This window comes from Megalopta genalis, chromosome 6, assembly GCF_051020955.1.
Source record: "Megalopta genalis isolate 19385.01 chromosome 6, iyMegGena1_principal, whole genome shotgun sequence".
NCBI lineage: Eukaryota > Metazoa > Arthropoda > Insecta > Hymenoptera > Halictidae > Megalopta > Megalopta genalis.
The window spans coordinates 23551243-23576239 of record NC_135018.1 but is presented as its reverse complement, the minus strand read 5'-3'; the positions used below and the strand labels follow the sequence as shown (position 1 = coordinate 23576239).

Sequence of the window (24997 nt, the reverse complement as noted above, 5' to 3'; positions counted from 1 at the left end):
CTTGCATCAAAGTTTTTATCTTCCTGGCATTTTTTTCCTCGGAGCATTTTCCACGCGGTTTCCAGCCGTCGAGTGAATAACGGGTCGTGAAAATATGACTGTCGAAATCAAGAGCTTGGCTGCTCGGATCGGAGACGTTAATTATTCGCGTTGCTGTTCTTTTAACCACATAATGAAAAACGTAATGAACGTGTCCTGCAATTCCAATGAACCCCGCATTGCGGTCAACAGTTAGCACTTCACTGTCGCGTATAATTGTGAGCAATAAATAATTAAATATGAAGAGAGTCAAGACTGAAAGTAAACACAATCGTGTATGCGTGTTCCCCTAGCAACCAGTAAGAAACATATTTTACTTTTCAATAATAATGAAATGTGATTATGCAGTAACAGCGTAAAACAGTTTTCTTTGGTTTAGTTTAATAACGAGTCAGACTTGTAATGAGTGTTATTATTATAAAATATGAGTGTTATTCATTTCCTCTGAATGGTGACATTTGTTTCTTCTATTACACGAAGTCTAGGAATGAGAATAAACGGAAACGTAGAAAAATTGTCTCGTACGATTAACGAAATTATTAAGAACAAAGAAGCGTTAATCGAGGTAACTGTGGAAGAAGAAATCGTGGTGCAAGGGATTAATGAAGCCGATTTTTGGAGACTTCATAAACCAAACTTGAGGTTGTAACAATTTGTATAGCGAAAAACAAATAGGTTGTGTACGTGCAAAAATGTCATAGCTTGTATTAAAGAAATGATTGAAAGGAGTCCTCGACATCGCAAAGTTTAAGAACTTCTGGTGCAGTGGTTTTACTGCCTATCCTTTTTTTATTTTGCTAGAGGTTATTTGAGTTTGAGACGAATTTACTTTCGTTCCGCAAAATCTTGTCCATTTGAATATCTTCTCTGGATTGAACTCAATCATTAAAACTGTTATCCTTCGGTCGCTTATCGCTCTTCGTTTACAAACCACGCCGCGAAAAATATACACGTATTCGCGACATGAACTTACGGGACAGCGTGAAATTTTCTGTTTCATTTATCCTTGACATTGCGAGCTGTCTGTCTCGTTGTGGACGATAACGACGACACTATCGTCACCCATCCTTATTGATTATCATGGCAAAAACGATAAAAATCTAAGCTGCGAGTCGCGAACAGAGGGAAACACGTCTGCGAGTCTTGTGTAATACGTTCGCCGACAAATTGAACAAGCGCCAGCTGAAGATCGTGAAAGCGGCTTCCCTCCCCGGACAGACAATGCGATCTCTGTTAATTGAAATGCAGTTTGTGCGCAATCAACGCTTCATCTCTTGAATTCCATTTCCCATTGTGATTCCCTGTTTGAGCTACGAGGACGACGTGTCGCTGTCTGCGGAAAGCGTGGAACAGTTAGTATAGATTGCCGGGCTCGCACTAAGATTAATTAAAATCTTGCTTCGGGTCTCGCCGGCGTGCAACTTGAATTTTCCTACGAGTATTTCAGCCCGCGAACAATTCAAATATCTTTCGTTCAAAACGCTGTGAATTACTTGGGTCCCGCAAAGCAGCAAAGTAGTAATATATCCTTTTATTAGAATATCCCAACAATCGAACAATGATTTATATTAATTTAAAGCTGGAGGCATAATTGAAAGATTCTAAGGAACACGAGCGTTTCTGTCGAAATTGTGTTTCAAGGTATTCGATTCCAACGTTTTATTTCATTAACACTGTTTAGGATCATTTATAATTTTATTTATCAATCCTTTTCAACATATTTTCTAAGATGCTCTTTTCTTCTAATTACGTTAGCTTCTCTACAGTCTTAATGAAACATGTGAAAATTTCAATTGTCAAGAACTAGATAGATTAATTATTTCTTTTATATCTTCATCAATATAATAATATATAATAATATAATATATAATATAATATAATATAATATATATAATAATAATATAATATATATAATAATATATATATTATATATATATATATATATATATATATATATATATATATAATAATATAATATATATAATAATATATATATTATATATATATATATAATAATATAATATATATAATAATATATAATAATATAATGGATTCTAATAGAACCGAGCCCCATAAAAAACCGCAATACATAAAACCACAAGATTTTTCTTTCCAATTATTGCATAATTTTTCGAGAAACACCTGCATTCCTGGGAACCCTTCGATTGCAGTATAATTTTCTTTACATTCGTTAACACTTAGAAACGATTATAATGATTATATATATATATGTATATACGGCAATGTTTAACTCTGTTATGGCAGTTGTTTATCGTCTTTTTTTAAACACATTTCTCTAGATCTAGATAATTACACAATATTTAATCGAAGGGAGTTTGTTTATTGGCTCATCTTGAAATTCCTGAAACATAAGATTGTCAATCAAAATTATGTTGTTTGTTTAATTTCATTAATTTGCGATAAGATTGAATCCATTAGGTGGTTATTTAAATTTTACCGATTTCTGTTCCATATCTCTGATATTTTTGACGATTCAAATGGCGAAAATGTTTCCTCAACGCACGAGAACAATTGAGCCTTGCCTCAAGTGAATATTAAATTTGTTCATTCTGCATCCTGTAAACAAACAAAAACATTCATTTCTATATTAATATTCTCTTCATGTACGACGAATTTTTACGTTGCATTCACCTTTGTTGTTAATGCAAATATTATCCAGCTAAAATATGAATAGTAAAAGGTCATAGTAATTCTATCGTTCTGGACAATCGAGATGTTTCAAATGAAAATCACACGTGATTCAACCTGTATACAAGTTCTCTCTTACAGTGGATTTTTTATGTAGCTGGAAGAATTGAATACGATGGCTCACGAAAATATTCGAACACCATTATTTAAAACGGAATAATTCTTGAAAAATTCGACCAACTCTCCATCAACCGATTTCAATGACATTTTCAACGCGCACATAAGTTATCGTGAACTTCAAAACGTTTAAATTTTCGTTCTCTGGGCTCAGATAAAAAAAAAAGTGAAATAATACAATTTTCTTATTTTTATGCGTGTTTACAACTAACTGCAATTTTTGAAAAAATTTTTGTAGACATCGCCTAGTAAACTATTTCCTCTAACATCTCAAAATAAATTAAGCCAGTTTCACGAATTTTAAAAAAGTTATTCCACTTTAAAAAACGTAACAAAAAATCGGTTCATTCATGCAACAGGCACAGTGGGAGCCGGACATGGGCTTTGCATAAAACGGATGGAGTCCGGATAATGATCGATCAGTGACGTCAGCGATAGGCCTGTGAGAACTCGATAACTTTCGCCTACCTGTGAACGTGCGATAAAGTTTCATTGCACGCGTAAAAACAAACAGCGCCGACGTAAACGGAGGAAATTCAAAAAACGGAAAATCTCTTCAAACCTTTGAAAGCCGAGAGCGCCGATACCAGTGCGCTGCTCTTATTCAGATCCCCTTTATTCCTTGCAATGACGGATTCGATTTAAAAGCAAAACTATTCTTTTGTTACGATGATTATTTTATACTATAGAATCTGCACGGATTTCGGCTCGTTTTTATAGTTACTGATTGTCAACAACTGTACCCGGACAAAAAGCCAATCTATTACACTGTAGCACAATTGTTTTCGGCGACAAGTGAAAACCAGTTGCAATTTTATGAATTTGATTGAGACTTATTGAAAATTCCTGTGACTATTAATAAGAAATTTCTTGCAGTATTTTTAACAAAACAACTGCTTTCAATTAATAAAGATGTTTCAATACCGGTAATATATATATATATATATATATATATATATATATAAGAAAAAAAAAATATATATATATATTTTTTTTTTATATACATATATATATATGTCCCCGAGAAGTAACATCACACTGTAACCTGATACGAAAATTATTGATTACAGATTGAAGTTAATAATTAATCGGAGAGCTGCTTATCGTAATTAAAAAGTCGTCAACGACAGAATTCTTTCGATTAACATTTTTTAAGAAAATAATTCGATTTTGCGTCGTATACCACATTTTTCTGAGAAGTTAGTCATTTAGAACAAAACTTGCACCAAGCAATTACCTTTTTTAAATTTATCTATCTGTCTGTATCAAATGTTTAATCATTCGGAACTGACTTAGTTCTCGCATGTACCTGAGAAATATTTTTTTTTACAATTTTTAAAGATCTCACGCGACCTTTATTCGGTCACGGATATTTTCAAAAGCACCTTTGTGGTTTCAATGATTCCGATACGTTTGTTGTTTCCGTTGTAAACGCGTTTCGATCCGTTCGGAAACAGTCGAATTGCATTCGTTCGTTGCCGCGTTCAAAAATCTCGAACGAAAGTCAGAAACGCTTTCCAATACGAAATTTTACGCTCACGTCCGAGCTATTTGCTTCACGAAACATCGGAAGTTTGCTTCTCTGAAATCTTTTAGGGAAAAGACAACAGAATCTATATATGCACCCTCCTGCTTTCAAATAAAAGTTGGCCAATCCTGTTGTTCGCGATCCTTAAACTTTATTCTCGCGTTTCAGTGCCATTTTCGTCTGTAACTACCACCCGACTTTGGGAACAATAAGAATACTCGGATATGCTCGCAGCAGTTTCTCCTTCTCCTTCATGTCATTACTATTTCTTGTTACTACTGAATGAAGTGGTGAATTTATCTGGTTTTAAGAAAATTTACCTGTCAATTCATGCAATTATTACTTTATTATTATACAGAGTGTTAGGTAACTTGGTGGTACAACCGGATAGGCGCTGATTCTACTTCAAAAATAAGCCGAAAATATAGAAACAATTTTTTTCACTCAAGGCTCCGTTTAAAAAAAAATATAAATTAAAATAATAATACTATCGAATAGGAATCAAGCGACGCGTCTGACCATATCATAGCGATTCTACTTCTCGTCATACTACAAACTTACGCGAACTTGACGTATCTTATAACTCAGTTTTCTCGAAAACAAAGCCTTAAATGACAAAAATATATTTCTTCTTCTTCGACTAATTTTTCGACGTAGAGTCAACCTCTATCCGGTTGTTACATGACGCTCTGTATAATACAGGAGCTCCAAAAAGTGTTTTAATATTTTTCCAATCATCAGAAGATTGTCGATATTGAAACTGTTATAACTTCATTAAAAAAAATCGTACGATAATAAATCTAGACTTTAATAAATCCTTAACTGCATAATCCATTTTTCACGGGACACGCGTTTCCAAATTTTCGCAGGAAGAAGAGAAAATTTCAGTGAACAATTCGCATCCATTTGTTGTTTCCGTAACTCGCGAATACGAACAGAAAATGTTTCGGGATTAAGTTTAATAGAAACATTTCGAACGATTTTCGCTTTTAATCGCGTGACGACTGTTCGCGTTATTTCGGATTCGTGTTCTCAAAGCTGTAACACATCGGTGTTTAACAATACCGTGAAATTTTAAACAGAGGGAAGGCGATGCGAGATTTCGTTCCGCGTAAAGTTTGAACAACATAATTCGTCGGCATGTAATTAAAATAAAGGAATAAATGATATTTGCGCCGATTGCGAAAACAGAAGCACCAAACTCAATTAAACGGTCCCTTTGTATGGTTGCGTGCGCGCATAATGTAGCTCGAGCGCGGCGCGTAAATAAAATAATAAGTCGGTAAATTAGTGTCAAATTATTCTTCGCGCTTTTACGTTGTCCCTCGACGCCGATTTTATGGTTATTCACGGACGAAATTGAATGTTCACGTATCAGATGCAGGTACAATTTCCAGATATTTCGCGTTTCAACATTGATATTTTTTGTTACGCGTCGTCGCAACATTTCATAAAATATTTACGAAATAAATAAAACCTGATAAATTTTCTCGCGTTGAATTATTCTACGGATTTTCTTAATAATGAAATCAAATATAAAAATTCATGTTACATTCAGTCGTAACACAATTACATTCTAGCGCGTATTTAATTACATTCGAGTATAAAATCCGTAATTATTTCTGGCTTCCATCAGATGTCCAATCAATTACGACCATTCAACGGTTTGCAGTGAAAAGGAAACAGCTCTAATTTTTACATGTATCTCATTTTATGTAAAATATCTGATCATACAAAAGATAGGCATTGTCTGTTTATTATGTTTGATTCGACAATTATTGTATGACATGGCAATAGAGAAACTAATGATTTTTAACTCCATTGAAAAGTTGAAGTGATTTTTTAAGAATACTTGCGTATTGTTAATAAATAATAAGCAGAAAGGGAAATGTTTCCTGAGAAAGTACAAGTTGTGTTATATTGATACAAATTTGGTTCAAGAAAGCATAATTCAGTGCAGCATTATAGGTGTTAATAGAAGAAATGAAAAAATACATATAATACTTAATTTAAAAACTGAATACATATTATGGATTGTTCAGACGAATAATGTACATATGTATATTCTCAATACAGTATCGATTAATATCGATGACAGTACATCGAATTCCGAGTTATCGTTCAGAGATATCTCCTTGAAAGGAAGCTTGTAACCATGAAGAATTGGCTTATATCCGTACAACGTGCGGAGTAAATTATTTCTCACGAAAATCTCGTCAATACTTGAAATATCGACAATGCGTCAAACTATATCGCCAGTGTTCAGTAATATCGACAACACACAATGTATTTCAAACATTGAAACATTGGCTGCACACAATGGCTTAAAATATTGAAGCTGCTACGATTCTGCAAATAAGACTTATACAACAATAAATTTAGACTCACCTGAAAACTTGAACCTCAACTTTTACAATTGAAACGACACGGAAAATATTAAACTAATTTTGTTTCTGATTGACTCTATCATATACAGTCGGTCACGAAAATATTCGGACACCACTATAATTTTAACTATTATAATCCGTACTTTAGACAAATATTTAAAAAGAACAAAAAGAGGCTTCACGTATGTTACTATGCAGTATGTAGTTAACAAAAACATAAAAAATATTTATTTACGATACGTGGTTATATAAATAAATATAGAAATATAGAAATAATAAACACAAAAGAAGAACTCAAACGACGTCTGCAAGAAGAATGGCTACGTATTGGGCAAGTTTATTTAAAAAAAATAATTTGTAATATGCCAACACGATTGCGACACGTCATAAAGCAGATGGGATATGCAACGAAATATTAATTTATAAAAGTAAGATTTATGTACAATAAAATAAATTTAATTTTCATGGTGTCCGAATATTTTCGTGACATTAAAATAGGCCTTCTTTCTATATTTCATTAATTATTTATATAACCACGTATCGCGTAAATAAATATTTTTTATGTTTTTGTTAACTACATACTGCATAGTAACATACGTGAAGCCTCTTTTTGTTCTTTTTAAATATTTGTCTAAAGTACGGATTATAATAGTTAAAATTATAGTGGTGTCCGAATATTTTCGTGACCGACTGTATTTGTTCAGTGCTGGACAAAGGAACAAGACACTCATATTTCGTAAATGTTTATGTTTAAGTGTAGGAGACATTCACTTTGTACACGGTACATATCGCATACTATTTTCAGAGTGAGTATACAAAATTTTCAGCATTTGTGTTACACCATAAGAACGGTTGAGAAAAAGATGCGAATAGAAACTGACATTGCCTTGACGAAAGTACAAGACGCTTTGCTTTTCTCAAGTTATGCGATTTTTTTTAGTAAGTACAGAATAAATACAGTAGTGAGAGCGTGTCTGTTTCTTACAATATTTAGTGAACCCCAATGTTTAAGATTTTGTATACTCACTTTAGAGATAGTATGCGGTATACACAGGGTGTTCAGCGGTGTTGTGTTGCGTTTATGATTCATTAACGCGTAGGAAAATTATTTTCTCAATTATACTGCGAATTTATAAGCTAAAGATCATTCGATCGTCATTGTGTAATAAGTCATTGAATTCGTCTCTTTGTCAACTATAACGCTATACCATCAAAAGTACATTGTGCCATTTAAGAAAGTCAATGTGACCTTTGTCTTTCATCGAATAAAAAATTTTTCGAAATTTTTATTATTGCAATTTATTTTCCTCAAAGAACACAGTAATTTTTATTCGAAACATTTTTTTGTCAGATTAGCTTAAATGCCTCAAAAATGCTTGCGTCCGTTACGCTGAACACCCTGTATAATACATGAAGTGATACGTTTCTTACACTTAGATATCAACAATTACGAAATATATCTTATCCTTTCGACCAGTCACGTTAAGCGATATACAGTTGCGACCATGTACTTAAGGACCCTCGAAAAACGGTATAACTTTTTTCAAAACTGGACTAAATGACTCGAATTTCTTCGAGGTGTTAGAGGAACTAGTTTATTGCACAATAACTGAAACATTCTTTTTTAATTTTGCTACTACTTGGGATGACATACAAATTAAGAACACGTGCCTTTTCAACTTTTTTTATCTGAGCTCATAACAAAATTTAAAAAAAAATGCGATTTATAGATCTCGGTTGTTTTCGTTTGAAATTCGCGAAATACTGCAATTTTCGAAATCTTGAATTGTTCACAGCTTGTGTCAAGATCAACTGATTTCGATGACATTTTCAACGTGCACATATGCATCTAGAAAAAATCTACAAATCTACAAAACGCACTTTTTACATTCTCGTTACAGGCTTTTTGTCCGTCCAAGTCTGTAATACCAAAATTTAAGAAAAGTATTGCCATTGTCTGGATAACCTAACAAAAATTCAAATAATTTAGTCCAGTTTTAAAAAAAGTTACACCGTTTCTCAAGTGTCCCTATGTTTACGGTCTTACTTCTTTATCTAGATTTAACGACGTTCCATATTACGTGCTGCTCCACATCAGCTACATTTGTTCGACACATCTCGCATACAGAATTTAAGACGCCGCCTCTAGCACAGTATCACAGCGCGCGCGGGCCAAATCCAAAATGCGCTCACGCAGCACGAATAAAAGAATGTCTCGAAATTGACGGTTCGAATCGTAAAAGCGTCGCGAATCCTGCAGCCAAGATTATAACGGTGCTATCCACGCGCGGGCTTGGACTTTGAAGCAGAAACGATGCGATTTACGAGGATCCACGTTGCAATATCAGCCGCTCGTCCTGGATTTTGCTCGGGTGACATTTAAAATCCCGGGGCTAGATAACGCGGGAGCATAACAGCCGGGACGAGAGGCGTGCGTACAAAACGAGCGAACGAGCTCCGGTTTTATTAGGCCCGCGGGTCTTCCCGGATCCTCCAAGACGAAAAGCCTTCTTCTTCCATGTTCGCCCGCCCATTCGACCCCTTTAAATTGACGAGTTATGAGCGATCGATGGGAATTGATTGCCTTGCAGTTTTCCAGAACGAGGAAAACAAATTCGCGAAACGCCCGCGATAAATTCACGAGGACCCCCAACGCTTGAATAATGCGATCGTGAACTCGAAAACTTGACGGGACACAGTCGCGGTTGGTAGCAAAGATTTCGCAGTCTTTTCTGGCCTTTTCCTAGCTGCGCTGGTACCCATTGGGATTTGTTTCGAATTTTTGGTATATTCGTCTGATCTGTTCCGATGGATCCAGGTATTCTTGGTGTGACGCTGTCTGGGTGGTCTATTTTTCGATAAGCTGTTCGGGCTCAAGGATCGTCTATTTGTTGAAGCTGATCCTTGAATTGTATCAGATGTTTGTTTCTTAACCTAACCCTTTACACTCGAAGATATCTTAACACCAGAACTCTATGCATTTCTTTCAATGCAAAAGGCTTCTATTCCTGTTCGATTTTTGTTCTTTCCTTCGTGTAAAATTGAACACATGTTCGTGCCGCGCTTGAATTTTTAGCAATTTATTACGCAGAAATAAATGTAGTAAAAATGGTTTGAAATCACGGTATGGTAAATTTGATCGGTGTCTAAGAATCGCCGTTCGAGTTCAAGGAAGTTAATACTATTAATTACCTTGGCGGCCTCTCTGATTGTCTCAGCTAAGTTTATCCGTGATTTTCTCTCATCGAGCAGAGTTGTAATATCATTTTCCAATTTCCATTGGGTTAAGAATATCTCCAGCCTTTTTATTATTTGAAATCAGCATCTCTGTTCTGAGGGAGTTCAGCGTTTCAACGTGTCCCATACTATTTTCAGAGGGGAGCGAAAACGGGTTTTCCGTTTTTCTTCGCTGCCATTTGCAACGGTTTGCCCGCGAGACTCATCCCCGTGTCATCTGTCCGCCGTCGGCCTCCTCGAGGAATAATCTCGGCCCCGGTAACCTCGTTAGCGAACATTCGACGAGAATTATTATTATCAGGAGCGGCGCTAACAATCTGTCCGACGCCCGTTACTCCGTGGACGAATTCATTCGAGCGTTCGCGTTGCCTAATTATCATCGCCGGCATCAACGAGTCCCGCTGTGTTGTACTTTTCGTTTATTCAGTCGCAAGACAATGGTCCGCCTCGTCGATAATAATTATTTCGCGATACAGAGCCGTTATCGAGGTAAAGGGGATGGTGGCGTCTCGCAAATGGAAACTCGGATTTCACGATGGAGAGATAGAGCCTGTCTCGGTCTGGGCCGGATACAATATAAATGAAGGTGAACTAGCTCCCGTACACAGCGTGACGGCTGAAATGGTGACGTATGGACGCGAAGGATGTTACGGATAGCTTCGCGCCGCTTTAACCGGGCCTCTGATAGCGGCTTCGCTGATAAAGTTATCTAACAGACTATTAGAAATTGGTTTAGCACCCGTGATTCACAGATTTCTGTCGTCTTCGTCGATGAGAACGTATAACTGCGGCGCAAACTTATGCAAGCTTGAAAAAACTGCTTTCAACTAGGGACAAATTTTACGCGGAAGTCCTCGTAATATTCGTTTCTTTTCTAGTGTAGGAATTTATTAGCGACAAAGAAGTTCTAATCAATATATCCTTGCCAACAAAAGTTAAGAAACTGTAGATATTATTAACATTTGAGAAAGTTTTGATATTTTAACAAATATTCATCTTATTAAATTAAGAGTATATATTACAGTGAAGCATATAACTCATTGTAATATTGTTTTATTTACTGCACACACACACATACGACAAATAAAGAAATAAAAAAGAATAGAAATCTTCAAAAAAAGAAAAAAATATATATATATATATAATTTCTTAATTTTAACTTTTGTTTCATTTTTTCATTATATGTATATATATATATATATATATATATATATATATATATATGAAACAAAAGTTAAAAATTAAGAAATTATAAAAAGAATAAAATTAATATTTTTGTTAACATAATGCAAATCGTTATCTTATATTAAGAAGCTATATTACAAGCAAAAATACGCATCTGTGTAATATGTTTCTTAACTTTTGTCAGTAAGTGTATATAACTGTGAAAGAAATCGAAGGGCTACGGGTTAAACAAAATATTTATATTTTTTAATTTTTAATTTTTAATTTATTTTTATTCATTTTATATATTTTCAATTTTTAATTTTATATTTGGACGACAAAATATAGTTTACGTTACATGCAGTTTTAGAACATGTAATTCTTCATTGTCATTTTGTCAAAAGCGAAATAGAAAAATATTATTTTTGTTAACCATTGCACCGCTTCTCCATTTAACATTATATGTACATAACGCAATAGGGTTGAACTTCGAAATGTTTATTAGGTCACTGTTATTTGACAAGAATCTCATCAGGAATGTATGAGTGCAGAACAAAGCGAACAGACTGCATAGGAGCCTAGCTCGACTCGGGGACGATGCCTGTGAAAGTCCGTGAATTTCGAAAGCACATTCGTTATGCCGCTTGAATTTGCAAGATCAAATTTTGCGGCATAATACCGACATGATTAAACCGTCACGTTAACGAACTTCCCGATCCTGTGAATATGCATGAATATTTGGAAATGGTTAAGTCCCTTTTAAACAACTCCGTGGAAGTCTTGTGCTGTGTGTAGCCCAAATACATGAAATTATAACTTCTTACTTCAGCTGGCTGCGAATTTGCCCTGAGCAATTGCCCAGATGGAGCGTCATTTCCTTAAACTTTGTATTAAGAGCCAGAATCTAACAATCGTTCCTTGGAAATGTCCAATGGAGAAGCAAAAAGCTTGCTAGTCCAGAAAGGATGAAAACGTACAATGAATTTCTATCAGCATTATCAATTATTAATCAATATTTCCTTAACTGCGCAGTCAGAGGAAATGGAGCATGTCATTTAAGGCAAAAGAAATTGATGTGTTCAACTTCCTCGGAGCCATGTGCTGTTTCTTTAAAATGCAGAAAGTACCGTCTTCACATTACTATTTCGATTAACATCGTTATATGAATGAATCAATCTGAATAAAATCCACGTTAACTATTTACTATCCACATTGATTCACATTAAAGTCACAGATTCAATCAGTATTATAAAGTAAAACGGTGCTTGTGACCTTAAATCATCGATCATCGACCGAGAGACAATGAATTTTCTTGAATTTACAGCAAATCTTAAGACTGCGCTTCAACTTCTTAAAATCTTTCGACTAGCTTACTGTTCTCACACATAAATCTATAAAAATCAAAACTAATGACTAGACTGCGGATTTTACGCATTTATAACAAAAATCAGTAATTGATACACCAATACACATCATTAGAAGAATTCAACAATTTGGTTATATTATTTATATTTCGGTTATTATATTATATTATATTATATTATATTATATTATATTATATTATATTAAAATTATTCATATTTCGGTTTATTACAATCGTTGAACAAAATTTGTATTTTGCGTAAAGATCCGCAGTATACTTACGACTAATTTTCAAAACTAAAGAAACTGTCTACAACGTCTGCTTCTACCTCATTACTATCACAAAGTACCGTTCCATGGGCGATAATAATCCTCTCCTGTTATCCTCTTCTGTTTCTGCTGCCTCGACGTCTTATAAAAATAGAATTTTGCATAAAGATCCGCAGTCTATTAAGCAGCGACACTCGAAGCGGAATCGGATTCTGGAAAAATCCGAGAAACTCGGTGGTAGGTTGATTTAAGCAGCACTCCTGCGGTTACGAACAAAACTGATTTATTAATCCACGGCTCTGAAGCTTCCCATCATCTTCCTGCCGGGATACTATTTACGTTCGGGCGTTATTTGTAATCTCCGCAATTTTCCTCGAGCGGCCAGAGGATCGTGTTCCTCATCCTATAACAGAAAGAGAGAGGGCCGAGCCAGGGATAGTGGGCGAGAGAGGACGGACGAAGAAAAGAGAGCGGATCGGCTCTCATAAAGCCATCACACGTCAGACGGAGATCGTTTTTCCGATAATCGCGGCAAGGATCTGTGGCACGAGCACATTCACCAGCCCTTATTCAAGGATAATATCCTGGTCGTGACGTTCTTGGCGCCATGTGAGACATCAAAACCCTCGGGGGAACAACGCACCGAAACATTCCAGACTTTGGGGAGCAGAGGTTTCTTTTGGGTCTGTAGAAAATCTGATGAAACCGAACGACCGTACGTGGATGCTGGCTCCTCTGTACTGGTGCGACGATAAATATCTTAACGCGTTGACAGTCGTGTCACTCGCATATAAGATCTTTGCATAACAATACCGCTAATAATGCAAAGCATAATTTTCATTACAAGATGACGTACGGATGGACTCAAACAGAAGAGGAACGAAAGAAAAAAATGTCAATGTTTTATTTAGAAATAACAATTCCGTCAGAACAATTTTCTTTAATCATTCCATGGCTGATATAAGCGCTGCTATCTATTTTTTATTCACGAAGGAATCGACAATATTGATTTATCGTCCGAAAGATTCTATGATAACGATGTGTTTGCACTGCGTGGAGTGGATTTACACTGATCGGCTTCTGAACGGTTCATATGCATAAATTATATGGTCTCAAATCTTGTCCAAATCGACGTCTCATGTATCCGCAATCAATCAAAAGAAACACAATTGTAAGAATACTTCGATTCATCCGAAGGTAATATTTGTTGCCAGTCCTGGCTTGTCCAATGTTTATTAGCTTTAGCAAAGGCAAGTCTCGCTCTTCTTACATTCTATTACTGCTTTTTTGCACGGATATTCCAAGAAGCTTAAACACTTAAGAAACTTTCGCGCTCTTCAGATTTTGTGTCGAGAAAAGCCAGGGTATTTGGCCGAAACAGACGACTGACGGCCCACCCGAAATTTGTCGAAACGTGCTCAGTCTTTCAGACGCATGTATACGTCGCGCGTCGCATCGCTGTCGGTAATCCAATTTGCATTTTGTTGTTACCTATTCTAAATTAATAGTATATATACATTCATTACGTTTTTTTCTTCTTTTCGACACGTAATCGAAGGAGCGCGATCGCGCTCTTTGGCGCTTTTCGATCCTGTTTTTTCAGAGCCATCTGGTACGCAAACGGTTAAATGCATTGTTATATTTATGGGGATAGTGCAAGTCTTGAAACTACAATTCTACCATCTATATTTCTCATTATTATTCAATTTCTAGCTATTGTAAGGAAGAGCGTACTCAAAGTTATTGTTGAATAGTATGTACTCGTCTTATGTTCCATCGATTAGATCTGCCATGGTAATAAATGATCATAAGTGCTTTGTATCTCTGGAGGAAATTAGTCTACGCAACACGCAATAACATGAATTCCGAACTTTGAATTTACTCAACTAGTTTCTCATAACAGACGTTCGCCACTCCTCCACATCGAAATCCAAGTTTATGATTTAATAGACATTTAATTACCGATTAAAGCAACACATACGAAGATTGGCACTGTTCGTAGCATTTTCGAGAATACGTAAACACTGCAATAATTGGCATGAAATTAAAGTAATACATTTATTATTATGTCATATATATTATTAATTACTATGTCAAGCAACTTGTATCTCGTAGATTGGAGTGATTTCACTTTCAACGAATGTTCAAAATTTCTTTACGGATTATAATAATACCGTTTCACAATTTGTACACGTAATTTACGTATCTAGATAAAATACACACTTCGTTATCGCTTTAACAATATCTATGATGTTTTAATGCCAATTTGTACGATGTACTGGCAATTAAATTGCATTATACATTGCGAACGGCCTCCGCAGTAATGAAAATTTGTAGCGGAGTTATTACTATTCAGTGTGCAATGGAAAAATTAAAACAGCACTATATATATACGTCATGAAATGTTCTGGGAGTCCCAGAGTGATAATAATGCAAATAATACTATTACGCCACACCCCCATATTTACCATATTCTATCACTACAAATCGTCATCAATTTCGATTTCTTCGAAATTCTGTAAACGAAGAAATATTAAATAATAAATAGCTTATCTAATGAATAGGAAACATGGGAAACATTTCGATTAAGTTATTCTGTAACTTTTCAGGAAAGTAGTATAGCAGGTGTAAAATATCTACAAGAATTGTTAATTAATTAGAAAAAGATCTTTTGTTAGGAAGACTACGAATAATTTCTTGCTCATCATTAGACTGCAGATTTTTTGCATGTATAACGAAAATAGGTAAACGATATACAAAACGGTGAAACTTTTAGAAGAATTTAAGAATATTCTTACATTCTTTCCGAGTTACTAAAGCTTGTTAAAACAGGGAATACATTTCTAACTACCCCATGCTTCTTGGAAATCATACGAAACAACATATTTGAGAGCCAGTTTCATATAATATGATATATTTTACCAGCTTTTTAAATAATCTTAGAAATTTGAAACTGTTATAAACTGAATGCCCATAAAAATCCTTCATTTGTTGCGGTTGTTTTGTTGTGAAAGAACTTGAAGAAGGATAGACCAAAACTGTAGCAATTGATGATTCTATTTTTTTGTTTTAGCAAGCTCTGCTCTTGATTCAGCATCGCAGAATATGAAACTATAGTACTTCCGGTACGTAATCAAATTAAACAAGTTTGTGTTTTACTCGACATCATTCTGCATCGTTCAATCGCCCGGAATACTGCAGCTGGGGCGAATGAAGAATTCACGCGATGTAAAACGGCACAGAATAAAAGCTTCGGAACGCGGCAATGAAATATTTGATATTTACGCGAATTGTACCCTTTGCTTGCGCGCAACTTGCCGCGATTTCACGACCCGATGATGAAATTTCGATATTTATCGACCAAACAGAAGAACCGTCGCGACCGGACATTTCATCCGGCATAAACCGGTTAAAATATTCCGAACGAAACGGTCGTCGCATCGCATCGGCTCGAACGATCCACGTTAATGAACCACGTGCCAGCTCTCGCTTTATACGGTGAAATGCATTACAATGACGTCATTCCCTATTCGCTTTCGAGATAATTGATTCTATTCACATCCAGGAGCACGGAGCTCTATTATAGATTTGGTGGCAGTCGCGCGACAGCGCGTGAGTCGTCTGGGCTCCGTTTGTTCTTATATAATCAAATCGTAAAATCACCGGTGAATTTGTATACGATGAATGTGATTTGTCGCACGACACGGACTATGATACATGGCAGGATCGTCCACTTTAGTTGCGGACGTTTGTTATTATTCATGAAGCATGAATTTCCATTATGATTTCACCGTTCTGATCAAAGTCGTTGTTTTACGCAATTATCTTAATCGTTTATAATTCTACGGTTATAAATATGAAATTCTAATGCGCCTGCTTTTTGGCAAATTTCCTGTCCCTCTTACCGTATACGATACACGAAATGTTCATTAGTAAATTACGGAGCGAAGAAGTGTGAAATAGAAACATAATTTGTGCAAAATTTCAGATCAATAGAACTGTTCATAGAAACATAATGTAAGATTATTTTGAAGATAGAATTATGATTTTAAAATCTCAAAAATTGTCCTTTTAGAAAATACATATTTCTTTGGGATTACATCTACATAGTTGAATGGTACAACTTTTGTTTAAGAAATTTCTAAATGTGTTAGAGCACAATTATTAGGAATAGAAATGAATTATTTCAGATTAGTTTTATGCAATACATATAACTATTTGTAAGAATAATATTGAACAGCTATTTTACGGTTAAAAAGCGTCACAATAACAATTTAAAAAACACATTCAACAATTTAAAAATAACTGTGTATGTAAAACAATATACGAACATCGATGTATATATAACTTTTAATTCTAAATTTTAATAATAAATTTTAATAATAAAATTATGAACGTATGAAATTTCTATTTATTTCCTATAATTGTTGCACAAAATATTTATTTCACAGAATTGATTAGCTTAATTGATTACTTTTATCACGATGTTATACATTAATTGTAATGGTAACTATTTCGATAATTGATAACGTTGATTAAATATTTCTTAATAAAATGTTGATTAATTGCGTCTTAATCAAATGTTGATTCCACTATAAAATCAAAACGAATTTACGTCTACACCTAGTAATTGCGAGGGTCACAATTTAATTTCTACATCGAACCATTCCTCAAGACACACGTAGAACAAATTCTACAAGTTTACAATTGTTACATTGTTATTACATCGTACAACAATCTACAACTATGTGATCTTTGTGTTCACAATGAAATGCAGAGTCTGTAAATTCATTTCACGTAAAAGATGCAATAATAAATTAAAATTGTGTTAACTGATAACATTGATCAGATAATTATGATTTATTCCTTGTTGAGTGAAAATAAAGGTTTAGATATAAAATCTCTAAGTCGAGGAATTTCTGTAATTACGAAGATTTTGCGGTTGATTTGTTTTAGTCAGACGGGGGCGTTTTATTTTCTCTCCAATCAAAGCTGTATCAACCGCGAACTCGAGGTATCTTTTTAGAGGGAACTTTCATCCTGGATAAGGTAATCGCCCCTTAGCATCTTTTAATCACGAGAAAGCTCTCCCCGAAACTTCCCCTCGCATAATTTTATTGCGCTCTATTGAGATAATTTTATACACAGTTTCGCCGAGTAATTGACAGAAAGTAGAATGGGAGTATAGAATGGTTAGATTAAAATTCTCTCGTCGTGTCCCGGGCTGTTTTTATAATCATTTTCCGAAACGCTCGCAGGAACCGCGGAGAGAATGGTAAGCCGAGTTAATGAATATTTAAAATTAAATTACTCCACTGGAAAAACGATCCTTTTGCAAAGAATATGTAAACGTAGAACTCGTGAAAGAGCGAGAGCAAACGTTGACAATTCATTACTTAATCCATTTACAAATGTGCAACTTTCTCTTATGTTGTAGTTTTATTGACAGATTGAATGATATTATCAGTAATATTCAGCTTCTCCATATTATATTATTTGATATTTATTCCAAATTCATCACTTCAATGTCGGTAAAGAATGTATGCGAATGCAAATCGTAAAAAAACTGATTTTCATAAAATTCATTCAAGAGATGGTTTGCTTTAAACCACAATCTTTATTAGTATCTCAGAAATAAATAGATTTGAGTTTCTTTTGAATTTTTCCTTCTCAATTCCAAATCAAACGATTAAAAGATAATTCCGTTTCCTACGGTCCCCGGTACACTTCAATAAGATGAACATAATCATTTTTTTAACTCAAAGTGATCTTATATTTTGTTTTCGCATTGTGACAGCGCAAAGAAACAAGTCCAATTCTATATAACACCACCCAAGGTGATGCGAAAATATTGGTTCATCCAGCGGCAGAATCCTGGAGGGTGACCCAAAAAAATCGATAGTCGGAAAATAAGGTCGACCCTAGCATCCAAGCACACGAGCAACAAGAAAGATTTAGTTTTATTCGCGACGAAGAAAGTTGCCGAACGAAAGTAAAGTCATAGAGAAAGTCAAGCGATTATTGTCAATGGCGCTTGCAAGGTTCTCGCGATCGCGATCGAAGCCGATCACGTCGATCCGGCCGGAGTATAAATAAAACCAAGATCGGATCGGATCCCATTACAAAGTCGTACAATATTGGCGATCTTCCAATATCAGTGCGGCGTTCGCGAACACGATTCGCTTGGCCAACTGAAATTCAATCCATTTGGCCTGACCTAGAATCCTCTATTCCTAGATTCCCCTAAGTTCATCGCCTTTCGGGAGACATCATATATTTTTGAAAAATAATAGTTTCGCCATTTAATGTGATAACCAGATGTCTGGGTCGTAGGAACAAAAAATTGACCATCGCGAGAGTATAAATTGTGGAATATCGCGGCGTCTAGACCGATATTTTTAAGAATTAAGATAACAGAATCCAATCTCACGTGTGGTGACATGTTGCGCCAGTAAATAAATCAGTTTAATGCAGTTTTAATAAGCAACTGCAATCGGGTTTAGTTGATCGAAAATGAAGCTACAAATTCGTATTGTTTTGTTGTTAAAACCATTACTTGAGCTGGAACTTTTTCATATCCTTAAATGTATAGTAAATATTAATAATCTTTGTGGAGATAATTTATAAACGATTTTTTGTGATGTCGCGTGTTCAGAAGCAACAACAATAGAATTTCACAATCACATTTTATCGTACCAAATTCTAAAAATATCAGACCGCGCGTGAGAACGAAACTCATTGACACGACGGCCACCGTATACAATGGGTTCAATTGGCGACAACATGTTGCAAAATCGAGAAAAGAAACTCGTCACGGTTCTTAAGGAAAACTTTGGAGCTGGTACTGTGCTGCTACTCGAACTTCGGTTCCAGACCGAAGGTCGGAGGTCTTCGCAATACTCCGTGGTAGTGGAAGTCGATTTACGATAGTTAATAAAACAACGATGCGCGGCTCCCAATAACAGAGTTCAATTAAATGGTTCAACATCAGAATGAAATTTCCTCGGGAAGAGAAGTAAAAATAGTCTCGCAATTCATGCGCAGTGTAGCGAGTACGCGTGTTCAATTGTTCGAATTCATTTGGAATTTCATGCAGCACTGTACTTTATGTCACATGATCTTAATTTCTAGGCAAAAGAATCCAGGAAGAATTTCTTCAAATAGTTCGTTGATGTATTAAGAAAGCATAGATTCTAAGAGAAAATTTTGGAAAGAGATATAATTGCCGTAAAAAATCTAGATTGTCGATTTGATTATAGTTCGTGAAGATCTGACTTGACTAGAATGTTTACGAAAACATAGTTTCTCATTTATCTAGTCATTATTGTTTACCTTTTTAACCGAATTCAATTTTCACAACTCTTCTGTTTCTGATTTTGTGAATTTCTTTTTCCGTTTCTAATTGGAAAACTGAATAAACCATTTTGTAAAAGCCTGGAAGGAAACAACCTTTTGTTGTATTGTCGTTACGTTTCATTGCAGAGTGATTAATTCACCTTTTTAAACTCATCAATTAAAACCGGTATGGGTTTTCAATTATTTCGCTATCTTGTATCAAACGAAAATGTGCCTTTCATTCCACCCTTCTTCCATTCCCTTCAAAGTTTCATTAAGAAGCCCCAATTTCACCACGGCTCTATCGCGAAGCGAGCTACCCTTCGAACGACCGTTGACCTCAGTTTTCGGCGTTACTTTATTTATTCAAGAGCGAAAAGACCTTTAAACTGTCGAGAAAATGGTTATCGGAAATTCTTGGAAGAATGTTTGGCGTAAAAAGAACCGGATTTCACAGTTTACGCGATGGAAATGATTTTATATAACGTGTGTTATCAGTGTTCCCGCGTGTCCTGTATTTCGTGTGCTAGTACAAAAGTGAAAATATATAACTGTCAGAAAACTATGCTCGCCTATCATTGCAAACTCTGGAACTAGAAATCAAAACCAACCCGTTCATTTTGGACATCGAAAGAAAATTCAAGGTATTTCACCAACATCTTGGTAATAATTTGATCAAATTCTTTTGGATCCTATCTCACCTCGGTATCGATGGGAACGAGAATGCTGATCGTGCTGCAAGAAGTGTTGTTCACTCTACTTCGTTTTACTTTTAAGAGAGTAAAAAATATATAAACTTATTTTAAAAAAAAAACAGTGTCTTTACAAAAGCGAAAAGTAATTCCAAAGCTTTTATGCCGAATCTGTGGTACTCACAAAAACCTGTGATGAGAGTTCATAGTCGCTTGCAATAGAATAAAAGTTAACCACTATAACTTCGCGTTTTCATTAGCTAAGATGTAGGTATAATCAAGGAATCAGAATGCAAATGCTATTATGAAAGCGAGAATTTAAATTACATTTTATGACGATGTTCTTTACGTGACTCGCCGAGGACTGTAAGTTGCAGATATAAGTACTTCTTGTAATCTTCTACCTTTGTATGAATATGTTCTTCTCACTGTGCTTGTAAAACGTAGCTGAATAAATCCCTAAGTGTTTGGCATGCTTAAATAAAAGAAAACTGTATGCGGACTTCCGTGTTCCAGACTGACGACGATCCTGATTTTACGCCCACGCCTGGGCCCCTCTGTCCCTGAGAAAAACCGGCCGCCCTAAGAAAAATAAGGACGCCATGGCTTCGTTGCATGACAAAATAACGTTTTAAAAATTGCAGGCGTTTTAACCCCTTGACTACTGTTGGCGCCTATTGGCGTCCGAAACATGTTGGCTTCCCGGTACTGTAGGCGCCTACTGGCGTCCTATTTTTTCATTTATTCGATTTAGCGGTATATAACACATTTATATTATATAACTATGTATCTGGAAGAAATTCAACATTTCGTGAATTTCATTTAAATTTAATAAAACAAATATTAAGAAAATACAGCTTAGATGAAACTAATGGATATAAATTAAAAGATAAAGATACTAACAATGAACCTTTTCGTTTGACGCAAAAGCATTTTCCGTCTCCATATGAAAACAATACAGCAATTCGGAAAAGTGTAAGGCGTAAATGTGTAGTGTGTGTAAAAAGTGATAAGAGAAAGGATATACATTACGAATGCAAAAAGTGTAATGTAGGATTATGTATTCATCCATGTTTTGAAGTGTATCACACGTTATTATATTACTAAATTTGATTATTAAATATTGTGAGAAAAGCTTAAAATTAATGTTCACTTCAAGTAATATTGGTTTAATGTAATAGAATTCAGTATCTTGAATATTTTAATATACTTCCTCAGAAATGCATGTCTAACGAAAAACTTCGCCATACCCAGTGGACGTCGCGAGTGAATTCGTACCGTACCGTACGGCCGGTGCGTGCCAAAATCTGCCGTAGCCAAAGGGTTAAAGAAGCGATTGTTCGAGGGTATTCGTGGTCATTCTATGGAAAAAGGATCGAAAAATCGAGTCGTCGTAATCGTTCATCGAAGACGTCAATTCGATTGATTGGCCATTCTAATGTTTTCTTTGGGAGAATAAGATGGTCAATTAAGCGAGCTCGTTGGTCCAGGCAAAGCGATAAAAGCACGAGCAACTGGAGCGGATAAGTAGATTAACTGTCCGCAAGTTTGGCGAACATTTGCAATCCCCATGGCCCGTAAAGTCGGTTCGCGCGAAGATAAAGGAATCCCGCGTTCATTTCTCCTAGGAAAATGCAGGAGCAACTGTTAAGGAAAATCGTGGGAACGTTTTCGGTGCTGCGCACACGTAACCGCTCCCGGCTGTTGACACGTGTAAATACAGTCGAACCTCGTTTATCAGAACATCGATTATGCGAACGACTTAACCCTTAAATGCATAGAGTCCCAAAAATGAATCAATAACTTTTTGCGCGGATACCCGACAACAGTTTTGATATCGATACATTTGGCTGAATGGCAGTGATTCCTTTGTCCATTGACTTATCAAAAATTAACTAAAATAATGACATTTGACTTCAATATTTGTATCTTTCTGACGTTATACCAATTGGCGCGCATTTTTGATAGCGGGTTCATTTACGTACTTTTGGAAGTGGATTATTTAGAAATATTTTGGTGTATTCGTTAAACAAACAATATTTTCTAAAGGTAAGGCTCTTATTTATTAATTTGCTAGTACTTTTGTCTATATTCCGTAACTATCATGTGTATGGAGGGCTTATTTCGTGTTGATGCAAAAATGGGACAACATGCACTAATGGTAATAATTACGACATGTATTTAGTACTATGCTTCCTTTATTGGTTTGTTGGTTTTGTTTTGGTGTGGTATGCATGTGGTTTATAATTTTGTTATAGATATGTCATACTAACTAAAGAATTTTTATGTCTATTTTGCATAGTGTACCAAAAATGAATCATTAATATTTTTCAATAAAAACCCTATAAGATATGACTTATAATTTTTTTTAATATTTTTCCCGATTTCCACTCATTTGAAAAATTATAACCCTATTTTTTAAATAAAATTCATTAATTCATGCATTTAAGGGTTAAGACTGGATCTCTGTTATTTGAACTCAAAAGTGAATCTCTACTATCTGTACCGAGTTCGAGCGCACTCTTCATTATATACTAAATATATAAATTAATTAATTAATAATACTAAATATTATAAATACATAAACTAAAAAAAAAGCGCATTTCAATTATCGTTTAGTTCACTAGTTCCTTTATCATCTAAACAAAAATTCAGGTCATTTGGTTCGGTTTTAAAATAGTTATTGCGTTTTAAAAGGTTTACAAACGCTTTTGTAGGTCACTGGACGTATTTTGCTCTTGTGCGCGCGCGTGTTGTACGTGCGCTTGTGCGAACATAATTTGTGCCAGGACAATGTATATTCACTTCCACAATGCAAAATATTTATTTTGCATAAGAAAACATAATAATAAACGTTTTGATGAAAATTTTATTCTCTGTCTTAACACTTTAACGACCGCTCACACAACATGTGTGTGATAGCCGGAACAACCGTTACCGACCGCTCACACAACATGTGTGTGATGCTGCCGCCGAAGGTTGTTGGCCAGTACCACACTCTTTGTGTGATAATTTATGAATGTAAACAAGTGTGGATATTGCTATTGGCTTCATATTTCATTGTCACGTCTTTGATTATAGGTAATTATTGCCTATTTGTTTTTTGTTTTATGTTAACTTTTTCGTGAATTTAATCAAGTTCTTTAAAATTAATTCTTCAAAAATACTGCCGGCCCCTGGCGACGTTTGACTGCGTAGACGTGCGGTCGTTAAAGTGTTAATGGAATTAAGTAAAAATTTATTTTTTGTCGTAATTTCTCCCTTAATAGTTAATACTGATGCCAATCGTTTAAATTTCGCTTGAAAGCTTGATAAATCGACTGCTGACACAACCGTTTTTAAAAGTTTGACAATTCCACACCTATGTAACTTTAAACCTTATCACTATTTTTTTCCTTTTTCAAAACATTTTAACTAATTCCGATATCGTGAGTTGTATCGAATACAAGATACGAACAAACCGACACCGGTTTACAAACATTTCTATTGCCCGAACGATATGAATGATGGGGATAACGGTGAATTAACTGAGCATATGTATGTATGAACCTCAATTATGTGAACTAAAAAAAAAACCGATAGTGATGCAAGCGGACTTGTTATATGTATTATCTGGTCCGCTGGGTAATCTGAACTGCCTTGTCCCGCGAACTGTTTACATAAACGAGGTTCTACTGTACTGAAAGCGCCGCGGTCGATTTTGCACGTCCACAGAATTGTGTATCGCGACCGACATGTCCGTATTTGCGTGTCCAATCCATTTGTCTATTAAAATGATGACATTACGTACATGCGGGTAATAATTAATTTCATCCGTCCATTTAACACATTCGATGCAGAAAATTCGATATCCTTGCGGTAGAACGTCCTCTAGGGCACACTGGAGGATCGAAAACAGGAATCTGATTTTGAAGCATGATCACTGGACTGCGAAATTTTACGTAAAATAAAATATGTCGATATTGATCGTACAGAATGAAAGTAAATCTTTTGGTATTTGACAATGCGGTCGAAGAATTTTGTTCTATTGTTGCTCTTTTATCACCGAGAAGATTTTGCATCTTAATTTTTAGATCTTACAACGTGCATTAGAGAAATTTGCTTTAATTACAACATTATAATTTGATTTATATTTCTTCTTTTTTGTGGTTGATATC

General features: G+C 35.2%; 1 protein-coding gene across 4 annotated transcripts in view; it reads right to left on the bottom strand.

Moving 5' to 3' along the window:
- Positions 1–2186: 2186 nt before the first annotated feature.
- Positions 2187–24997, bottom strand: part of tmod (tropomodulin) — a 188947-nt gene continuing 166136 nt past the window's right edge. For all 4 annotated transcript variants that reach the window (XR_013033711.1, XR_013033713.1, XR_013033716.1 and 1 more), the window contains 2 exons: positions 2498–2616; positions 2187–2401 (listed from right to left, as the gene is read on the bottom strand). The gene's annotated coding sequence lies outside the window, so the exon portion shown is untranslated. The remainder of the gene's footprint in view (positions 2402–2497; positions 2617–24997) is intronic.